An 11,826-nucleotide genomic window follows, 5' to 3' on the forward strand; every position below is an offset into this window, starting at 1 on the left:
TGGCATCGGGCTTTGTTGAAAGGATAGGTTCCTGGGTTAGTGGTTCTGTTGTGTGGTGTGTGGTTGCTGGTGAGTATTTGCTTCTCCCAGCATCCACATCACTTTGCCTACTCTACACCTCTGTCACTCCCATCATTCCATGCCTCCATATCATCCCCACATTCACACCCCCAGTGCATGCACTGACCCCTCATTTCACACTCGAGACAGGTGGTGACAGTGTCAATGTGAGCCAGAGAGGCCAAGTAACACACTTGGTTGCACCTGGAGGGTAGGCCAGGCCTAATTAAATTTGAAGCCCATCTGGGTGGTGCTATAAAGAGAGGAAATGTGGAGCAGAAGATGGAGGACAAGGAAAAGTTACACAGTGTCAAAACTGGCAGTCATGGGGAAATTAGCTATGGCTCGAAAGCCACATGGCCAAAGGTGGATTTTGATTTATTTTGTAAACTTAAGGGTAAAAAGGAAACAATTGGTATAAAAAAAATAAAGTATACCACACTATAGATGAAAAGTAGAGACATTTTTGTCTAGATATAGATGGGGCCATCTAGATATAGATGGGTCCAAAAAAGAAAAACCAGGAAGATTAGGGGTGGCATATTGTATACCACAATTAGGAATTAGTACGTCTAAAAGCAATCTGATTTTGTAGCTATTATGACAGTAGCAAACTAGTAGCAATAATGCTCACATTAAATTGGATCTGAGATGCATGCCCAACACCAGTAGTCATTTTTTTGGACTCACTATCAATTGCCCTGTTCTCAGTAGATCCTTTAGGAGCTTGGAACCTTCTCCTTCACTCTTGTCCTGATCTTTTGTGTTTTTCCTAGTGGTAAATTTTTAATCTCCAGTTTATTCTTTCTCCTTGTGTTAATCCAACCCGTTGGACTGTGATGAGGTGTCTGCCTCACAATGGCTAGTACGGGGTTAATAGAGCCCTAGGAAGGCTGCATGAGAAGCAGCCAATAGGAGAGGGGCTGTGAGGAGCAGCCAATCAGGGCCCAGCGGGCCCATCTAAGAAGCCGCAGAGCAGAGCAGAGGCAGTAGCTGCCTAGAGCTTGAGGAGGGAGAACTATATCCAGAGTATGTTGCAACCCTGTAACACCTTGGACAGAGCAGTGCAGGCAGGAACCTGGGGAGAAGAGAAGGCACTCCAGATGGGCTGCTGAGATTGAGGAGGATGCTGTGGCCATGGGGAAGTGGCCCAGGGAAATCCAGTGCTAGTAGAGGCAAAGGAATGCAGTAAGTGTCTGCAATCCACAGGATCCTGGGCTGGGACCTCAAGTAGTGAGCAGGCCTGGGTTCCCCGCCATCCCACTTGCCACTGGGCAAGTGGTAGGACAAGTGACTGTAGTTGCCACTGGGAAAGTGGCAGGGCTATTGAGGAGCTAAACTTCCCCCAGAAAGGGGGGACATGGATAGTGACACAACTGGAGGGCTGAGCCACAAAGAGGATGCTGTGGTTCCTGGTGCTGTGAGAGGGGTTGCAGGCAGACTGTGGAGAAGTAGTGATGGTGTGCAGACAATGGATGGGGTGTTGGCCTAGAGCTATTCCCTAGAGTGACCAGAAGGAGGTGCTGGGCCAGTGGTGAGTGACATGCTCTGGGACAGACTTCAGAAGAAAACCAACATGCCATGGCCATTTAAAACTATTTACATAACCTATTAAACTAATCATAGTCTGTCTATTTTAAAATTATACATTACAATAAGACAAGGCCTGGCTTTTCTTTCATGGCTTTTTTATTGCCTTAAGGTGTCTCTATGTAGAAACAGTTTAATCAATGAAGTTATATTTCTAATAACATAGTACAGATGGGGGTTAATGTAGCATTAGCCTGAACCCCAGCCCATATTGGGATAACAGGGAATGAAGTGGTGGACAAAGCAGCTAAAAGCGGTGTAAGAAATGGAAGGCTTGACATAGTAAACAGGAGTAAACAGGAATTCAAAAGCCTAGGACAGGAGAATTGAAACAAGGAATGTGGACACAAGAACAAATGGATATAAACTGGCCATCAGGAAGTTTAGACTTGAAATTAGATGAAGGTTTCTAACCATCAGAGGAGTGAAGTTCTGGAACAGCCTTCCAAGGGGAGCAGTGGGGGCAAAAGACCTATCTGGTTTCAAGACTAAGCTTGATAAGTTTATGGAGGGGATGGTATGATGGGATAGCCTAATTTTGGCAATTAATTGATCTTTGACTATTATGGGTAAAGATGCCCAATGGCCTATGATGGGATGTTAGATGGGGTGGAATCTGAGTTACCACAGAGAATTCTTTCCTGGGTGTTTGGCTGGTGAGTCTTACCCACATGCTCAGGGTTTAGCTGATCGCCATATATGGGGTCAGGAAGGAATTTTCCTCCAGGGCAGATTGGCAGAGGCCCTGGGGCATTCTCACCTTCCTCGGAAGTGTGGGGCACAGGTCACTTGCTGGAGGATTCTCTGTACCTTGAAGTCTTTAAACCATGATTTGAGGACTTCAGTAGCCAGACATAGGTTAGGGGTTTATTACAGGAGTGGGTGAGTGAGATTCTGTGGCCTGCATTGTGCAGGAGGTCAGACTAGATGATCATAATGGTCCCTTCTGACCTTGGAGTCTGTGAATCTATGAATGGGAAAATATTTGGATCAATGAAAAAAGAGGAAGAAGGTTTTTGGAACTGTGCCCTAGAGTTGAAGATAATGACGTACTTCAGGGCCTGGATAGGAAAAACAAAGTGATTTTTGTTTAGAGTGCTAACTGGACATTGTGGTTTAAATGAAAATCACTTCTGAATAAACAAACACCGAGATATACTGTGTGTGCACTGTAAGGTAGAAGAAACAGTTGAACCCCTTTTTGTGGGTATGTAAGGGCTTTGATAAAGAAAGGGAAAAACTTTCTGAGGAATGGGAATGGCTTATGATAACACGTTACATTATGTTATTTAGTAAAAATATTGGGGAAATAGGGTAGGATTAGAAAGGTGTTGTTAAATTACCTGAAAGACCCAAGGCAGACAGAATATGAACCTAGGGAGGTGGTAGAATCTTCTTCCTTAGAGGTTTTTAAGGTCAGGCTTGACAAAGCCCTGGCTGGGATGATTTAACTGGGAATTGGTCCTGCTTCGAGCAGGGGGTTGGACTAGATGACCTTCTGGGGTCCCTTCCAACCCTGATATTCTATGATTCTATGATTCTATGAACAGCTAGGTATTTAGGGATTATAGTTGGTTGCAGTTATAGACCATTAGTCAAGTCTGCTTCGCCAGGAACAAAAAGGGGGGAAAGTACCGGGGGGGGAGAGAGATGAACTTTGCAATTGCCTTTTGGTACTAGAGAGACCTGAGGGGAAGAGGAAGGCTCTGCCAGGGTGAGGGGGAAGCTCAGAGGGGAGTGCATACTTCTTACCTTCAGAGGGGAGGCAAGATAACTGGAAGATGCAAGATTGGAACCAGCTCCTATGGCTGACCTTCATACATGAGCAGGAATCATTTCTCTGGGGAAAAAGCTATGGAAAGTGTGGAGAAAAGGCCTGAAGAAAAGCTAATGGTAGGAAGTGGCCCAGGAAGGCAGCAGGAAGGTGGCTGATGGAGCAGACACTGGCTGCTCATTCGAAGATTCCTGGACTATACCTCAGTGTAGGGTGTGGGGCTGGATTCCCCTTCCAGCCCTTGGGAAAGTGATGTGAAGCCCTCTGATACCAGGGAATAAAGATTACTCCTGGGGGAATTCTGCATCACTGTGTATGTGCAGAATTTATGTCCCCCACAGATTTCTTTGCTTCCCTGCAGAAAAATGACTTTGTGATGGGGAAGGAAAGGGAAGCCACAAGACTGGTCATACGACCCTTCCTAGCAGTATGTTTCGGGTGCCCAGGGCAGCTGGCAGAGAGGTAAATCACTGTGGTGCAGGGGGCGGGATTGTGGAAGACCTGGCTGGCTCCTACCCTGAGCTGGGCTCAGTTGCTAGTCCTGGCTGGGCTGGAGAGAACAGTACTTCCTTTTTCCCTGCATTGCTCCTCAGCTGCAGAGGGAGGGATCTCTGTACAGGGAGCTGCTCCCCCATTCACCCAACCCCCATGCATCCAGACCCCCTCACGTCCAGAGTATGAGCTCTAAGCCTCACCCCCTCCCTGCACCCAGAACCCCCCTGAAATGCCCCACTTCCCCCAGCATCTGGACCCCCACACTGAACTCCCCACACCCAGACCCCCCTGCCGAACTCTATTCCCCCCACAACCAGAACCCTCCATCCCCCGCTCAGCCCCAACCGCCTTCTCCTGGACTCCCCTGCAGAGTCCCATTACAGTGACACCCAGAACCCCCCAACAAGCTCCTGTGTCCAGATCCCCTGGCACCTGGATCCCTCACTGAGCCACCTGGAACCAGATAGCTCCACACACAACCCTCTCAGCCCACATCTGAACCCCCTTACACTAAGCTGCTCCACACTTGGATCCTGCCTTGCTGAGTCTGCCTGCCCACACCTGGTGCACCTGGCATGGAGAGGCAGGACCCTGGGGTGCTTTCTGGGGCAGGCCTGGTCCTTGCGCTGTGTCAGGGTTGGGTGCAGCCTCACCGCTGAGTCCATGTCCCAGAGGGAGCTGCACAGTGATCTCCCACCTCTGTGCAGCCAATGGCCTGTGCTCCCCAATGCCATGCTGGAGCCTCCACATTTATTTGACATATAAAATTTGCAGAATTTTGGCACAGAATTTTTAATTTTTTTGCACACAATTTTTAATTTTGGGGCACAGAATGCCCTCAGGAATAAAAGATGACTTAAAACCCTGAGAGAACAGTCGGAGGCTCCGGATTAGGGACCAGATGACAGGAGGTAAACCCTGAGAGTCAGCGTTCTGCAGACAGAGAGCAGGGGAAGACCCAGAATGGATTAAAAGTTCAAGCTTGGGGGGAGAGGCAGAAGTTACTTTTATTGTGTCTTGCTTGGGTGAGAGATCCCAGGGAGAAATTCTGGAGCACTGCTCTGACAGAGGAGTGGGGCAGAAGAGGAGCCATGGGGAGGCAGAAGATGGGGCTCATTGAGGTGGTCCAAGTGCAGGGTGAGTCGGGCTTGTTGGGTGGTTCTGGGTGTGGGGGATGAGACTCAGAGCTCATACTCTGGACGTGAGGGGGTCTGGATGCACGGTGGTTGTGTGGATGGGGGAGCAGCGACCTGTACAGAGATCCCTCCCACTGCAGCTGAGGAGTGATGGGTGCAGGAAGCTTGGGGGGTGGGGCAGTTTGCAGAGCTTCCTACAGCCAGGGGAGAAATCTGAGGGTAGGTCTTACAGCCCCGGATGCTGTGCAGGGGAAGAGGAAGTCCTGACCTCCCCAGCCCAGCCAGGACTAGCGTTGTGTGGGATACTGATACCTTGGAAAGAGAGATTTTTGAAGTGACTTGGCCAGACCACTGTAGGACTGGGGCAGCTGTCAGTGGATATGTGCCAGCAGTGAGACTCCCTCCTACACCCCGCAATGCATGTGTACCACATCACCCATAACTTCCCCCTTCCCCTCATGTAACCTATGTAACACCCCTACCCCTATCACTATGCATGTGCATTTCCTGAATTCCCCTCTCCCTGTGCCCAGCCAATCCCCTGCTTTCCAATGCCTATTCAACTCCCTGGTTCCCTTCTCCTCACGCCCACATTGGTCCCCTCTCCCCATGACCCTGTGACTGGTCAGTAACCTCTGTGCCTACATGACCCTCCTCATTATGCTTGTGTATCCCTCCAATTGTCTCCCCACCCCACATCACCCCGCTCCACCTCTCCTCATTACTAACTCCCTGGTCACCTCTCACACAGGGGAATTACATGGAAGCAATGGAAAGGACTTGGGGGTTTACAAGGGCACAGGTGCTGGGAGCTATGTGGGGATGGCGGTGAGGTATCCTCATGAATGTGGGGAGAGGGGCAGGGGGAGTTGTTTTAGGGTGTCATGGGCTTCTTTGTGTTGGTCCCATAGACCAGGGGGATCTCTGAACAAGAGAGAGACATGCCATGGCAGCTGAGCAATCCAGTCATGGAAGAACATGGCTGGATTCAGCTGGAAACAAGCCTCCCATATGGGGAGCAAACTGGGGATGCAGCAGAGAGGTGGCTGTGCAGGGGGCTGCCTCTTGCAGAGTTAGGACAAGGCAAAGGAGTGCCAGGAAAGCTCCTTAGCTTGGGTTGATTTCCCCTTCGCCCTGCACCTTGCCCAGTTGTTCACAGCAGTGCAAAGTAGGTGTAAAACACTCCCAGTCTGGCACAGGTGCAAACAACTAACCAAAGTGCTGGGTGTCGGTGAGCAGAATGCAAACCCCAGAGGCCATTTGGGATTCCATTAGCTGAGTGCTGCAAGCCAAGTTCTGACGATAAGGGATGAGCAACTTTAAAGCCCTCCCTCTGACACAGCCAGCTCTTGGGGTGGGGAGATGGGTCATGTGACTCAATCAGCCTCTGGGAGAGGTAAAGGAGAGGCCTGGGCAGTGAGAAAAGCGGGGACGCTCCTGAGGGTAACAGGAAACTCTGGGACCAGGGGCGCCAGAGCCTTCCCAAAAATGCTCCCCCTCCGAGGCCCACCACCCTGAGACCCCACACTTGCCCCTCCTCTCTCACTGGAAGCCTCTCACCAGCCAAGCCAGAGCAGGAGCAGGACTGGGCAGCCCACCCCCTTCACCACCCCAAAAGCAGCCCCCTTCCCGTATTCCCCCCCAGGTCAGGTGCAGGGACCCAGGCTCCACAGCTCCCCACAGCTGCCCGCACGACTCTCCCTGACCTGGATCTAGATGGGGGCAGGGGGCCTCAGAGCCACAGCCCGGCCATGATGCGAGCTTTGCGGGCAGCTGTGGGAAACTGCAGTGGACCCTCCACCTGCCCTGGGGTAGGGGACAGTGAGGGAAGCCCCCAGCCCGTGTCCCTGCCCCCCTGGACTCTCCGCCCAGGGCAGGTGGAGGGTCCATGGCTTCCTACAGCTGCCTGCAGCACGGCTCTTACCAGGGCTGGGCTATGGTTCTGAGGCCCCCTCCCAGCCGGAGCTCTCAGCCCCTTCTCCTCCCCCCCCCCCCCATGTGCTACTCCAGCCAGATCCTGCTTGTCTCATGAGTTACATTAGGGACCAGCACTGTCATAAGGAGAGCACAGATGGGAATTTGTTCCAGGCCTGGCTGAATGAAGTTGCCCAGACCTGGGCAGTCCTGCCCAGGGACCTTTGCCTCTCCTTCCCCAAGGCTTGTAGCAGTTACATCCTGCAGCCCAGAGCCGTTACTCCTTCCACCCCTGCCAGTCAGCTACGCTGGTGAGTGGGAAAGATAGTGGCTGCAAAACAGAGCCACTTTCCTTTTAGTATAGTATGTATGTAAAATCAGTTTCATCTGTCCCCTGTTGTCTTCCTAGTCCCCATTAGATCTCTCAGGGGTCTGCTTCTGCCCTGGTCTGTGCAACTCCCATTTCCCTTTTAAAAAAAGAAAAGGAGTACTTGTGGCACCTTAGAGACTAACCAATTTATCTGAGCATGAGCTTTCGTGAGCTACAGCTCACTTCATCAGATGCATACCGTGGAAACTGCAGCAGACTTTATATACACACAGAGAATATGAAACAATACCTCCTCCCACCCCACTGTCCTGCTGGTAATAGCTTATCTAAAGTGATCATCAGGTTGGGCCATTTCCAGCACAAATCCAGGTTTTCTCACCCTCCACCCCCCCACACAAATTCACTCTCCTGCTGGTGATAGCCCATCCAAAGTGACAACTCTTTACACAATGTGCATGATAATCAAGTTGGGCCATTTCCTGCACAAATCCAGGTTCTCTCACCCCCTCACCCCCCTTCCAAAGACCACACACACAAACTCACTATCCTGCTGGTAATAGCTCATCCAAAGTGACCATTCTCCCTACAATGTGCATGATAATCAAGGTGGGCCATTTCCAGCAGAAATCCAGGTTTTCTCACCCCCCACCCCCACCCCCATACACACACAAACTCACTCTCCTGCTGGTAATAGCTCATCCAAACTGACCACTCTCCAAGTTTAAATCCAAGTTAAACCAGAACATCTGGGGGGGGGGGGGGTAGGAAAAAACAAGAGGAAATAGGCTACCTTGCATAATGACTTAGCCACTCCCAGTCTCTATTTAAGCCTAAATTAATAGTATCCAATTTGCAAATGAATTCCAATTCAGCAGTTTCTCGCTGGAGTCTGGATTTGAAGTTTTTTTTGTTTTAAGATAGCGACCTTCATGTCTGTGATTGCGTGACCAGAGAGATTGAAGTGTTCTCCGACTGGTTTATGAATGTTATAATTCTTGACATCTGATTTGTGTCCATTTATTCTTTTACGTAGAGACTGTCCAGTTTGACCAATGTACATGGCAGAGGGGCATTGCTGGCACATGATGGCATATATCACATTGGTGGATGTGCAGGTGAACGAGCCTCTGATAGTGTGGCTGATGTTATTAGGCCCTGTGATGGTGTCCCCTGAATAGATATGTGGGCACAATTGGCAACGGGCTTTGTTGCAAGGATAAGTTCCTGGGTTAGTGGTTCTGTTGTGTGGTATGTGGTTGTTGGTGAGTATTTGCTTCAGGTTGCGGGGCTGTCTGTAGGCAAGGACTGGCCTGTCTCCCAAGATTTGTGAGAGTGTTGGGTCATCCTTTAGGATAGGTTGTAGATCCTTAATAATGCGTTGGAGGGGTTTTAGTTGGGGGCTGAAGGTGATGGCTAGTGGCGTTCTGTTATTTTCTTTGTTAGGCCTGTCCTGTAGTAGGTAACTTCTGGGAACTCTTCTGGCTCTATCAATCTGTTTCTTTACTTCTGCAGGTGGGTATTGTAGTTGTAAGAAAGCTTGACAGAGATCTTGTAGGTGTTTGTCTCTGTCTGAGGGGTTGGAGCAAATGCGGTTGTATCGCAGAGCTTGGCTGTAGACGATGGATCGTGTGGTGTGGTCAGGGTGAAAGCTGGAGGCATGCAGGTAGGAATAGCGGTCAGTAGGTTTCCGGTATAGGGTGGTGTTTATCCCCCATCCCACTTTCTCCTCTCCCCTTTCCCATCCTGACCACCTGTAATTCCCTCATCCCCCTCCCCTCTTAGACTGACTTGAGTGGATTTTGTGTTTGGCCTGGTATGTATCTTTTCAGGGCTGATGCTGGGGTCTCTGCTTACTCTGAAGAGAAATACAAACAATTTAACCCATACTTCTTCCTCCTGTCACCAGTGTGATGCTAAAATCAGCCACTTCCACCCATCTCCAGTCGCTTTCCCGGCAGCAGTTAACCCTCAGGGAAGTACGTGAGACCCAGATGGCCACCATCACCTGGGAACTGACCCATTTTCTGAGGCATGGGGTGGCCATAAAGGCTGTTGTAGCAGGGAGAAGGGAAGCCCTTGACTGCCCCAAGACCGACCTTCCCCCAACTCCTTCCTTAGCCTACCCTCCCACTGGTTCCTGACTGCTCCTGCAAGCCAGGAAGCAGCAGTGCATGGGGAGTGGGGCAGAGGATTGCTGGCCTCATGGCACAGGGTGTAAGCAGGCCAGCCAGCAGTGAATGGGCGGCTTCCCCACTTGGTGGAAGTACAAATACAAATGCTCACTGGGGTCTGAAAGAAAGCTAGGCAGGGGTGGAGGGGAGGACACTGAGCTTGGGAGATGATGGGGCTGGCTCATGGTGCAGGGAGCCATGAGTAGGGGCAGTTACTCAGTTGGAGTATGCTCTTCCACCAGGCCCCATCTCAGAAGGCTGAGGAGATGCTCATCATCTGGCTCCTAGAGTGTACAGGCCCAAAGGTGCTGGTGAGCATGGGGCAAAGTCTTGGCCAGCATTCCTTCCCTGCACACAGCCCATTGTGTCCCCACAAGGCTGTCTCACCAGGCTCTATCCCCTGCCAGCTACTGGGGCTCAGGCGGGTCACTACATTGCCAGGGCCCAATCCTCCTCTCACACTACTCTTACACCAGTGTCACTCCCTTGCCTTGAATGGAATTTCTCCTGACTTACATCAGTGTGAACAAGTCAGGAAGCAGGGCTCTGTCTCTAGCCTTATGCTTGCTGAAGAGCCTTGTACAGCCTGAAAGGTGACATGGCAGCCCTCATTCTGGTCTGTGTGCAGTCTAGTTCTGCCCTCGTAACTGCCAGTCCAGGGGAGATTATCTTCCCTCTGAATGTGTCTATTGAGAGAGAGAGAGAGAGAGAGAGAGAGAGAGAGTGCCAAGCAAATCTCCCAAGAACTGCTGGGGAGATTTCATGCTGCCCAGACTATGTGCACCAGGCATAGGGGAGGGACACAAGGCAAGACTTGCCCAATTGTTAGTTATGTCTCGGTCTGTGTGGCACCAGCAGCGTGCTAGGGGTTTTCCAGGCTGGTCAGAAGGCATGGCTGCTGCCCCAGAGAGCTTACACAATAAAACTACTTCTTTGCCTCACCATCCCCTCTCACTTCCCACTTCCCCCTTCCCCTCCCCCCACAGAGTGAGGTGATTTAAGAACAGATTTTCAATCTCCTCCATGTTTAATTCACAGTTTGGGTCATTGCCTTCTCCTTACTCCTCACCTTGAAGTGTTTCTCTTGAGGGGAATGGGACATCCATGTGTGATACTAAGCCCCATATTCTTCATAGAGATATGCTTATGATATGAATATGGCATAACTAAGATATGTTTTATGTAAGATCAGTCATGTGAGGTATCATTGGAAAGGTTATGATTTCCTGAATGTGATTATCCAATTTGTATGCATGTATCATTTCCATATCTGAAGTTAGGAATATCGACTATGTAACAGTTACAACTGTGTTTTCACCTGGGGAACGCCCATCAGACAGTATGCAATCAGCCTGGATTATCCAATTTGTATGCATGTATCATTTCCATATCTGAAGTTAGGAATATCGACTATGTAACAGTTACAACTGTGTTTTCACCTGGGGAACGCCCATCAGACAGTATGCAATCAGCCTGGAATGGGCCATTAGGAAGGAAAATAGGAGGATACGTATCTCCCTCCTTCCTGAGAAGTTTCCTGCGATGCTGCTTTGACACTGCAGGGTCGTGTGATCATGTCACCTGGTACTGGACACCACCTTGGACTGCTGGTATTTTTCCACTAGGAGGGGGTGTGGGTCAAACTGGGAAACAAAGGATTTCTGCCATATGCAAATCCTGTTTAAAACTGGGGAGTGAGTTAATCTAGGTTCTTCTCCACTGCCTCCCTGCCCAAGAAGGAAGACTGCTGAAAACACCTGAAGAAACAAAGGAATTAAGTTGGGGGGGGGGGGGGGGGCTGAGCCCAGGTGAGAAAAATCTAGCCTGTAAAAGGAATACCTGGAGATTTAAGCTGCAAACTGTGCAGTTTACCTTCAGGAAACTCTGCAACCTGCACAAAACAACATTTAGGGTGAGAATTTGCTAATATTAACCTGTTAATTTAGTGTAATAATTTTAGGTTACATGTTTTGTTTTATTTGCTCAGTAATCTGCTTTAATCTCTTTGCTATCCATTATAATCAATTAAAATCTACCTTTTGTAGTTAATAAACTTGTTTTCTGTTTATCCTATAAGCAGTTTGTGTAATTCATAACAGGGGTGGGGGGTGAAAAGCTGTGCATATCTTCCTACACATTGAGGGAGGGAGGGAATTTCATGAGTTGAGGCTGAATAGATCTGTACACAGTGCAAGACAACATAATTTTGAGTTTACACCAGAAGGCGTATGCACTTGACTCCTGGGCAATCCCCAAGCTGAGTCTTCCCACACAGAGCTGATTGCAGACTCTGTGTGATTCTACAGCTGGGTGTGTCCCTACCTGTGTGTGTGCAGCAGGACAGAATGAGGGAGC

Source organism: Caretta caretta, chromosome 7, assembly GCF_965140235.1.
Source record: "Caretta caretta isolate rCarCar2 chromosome 7, rCarCar1.hap1, whole genome shotgun sequence".
NCBI classification, from domain to species: Eukaryota; Metazoa; Chordata; order Testudines; family Cheloniidae; genus Caretta; species Caretta caretta.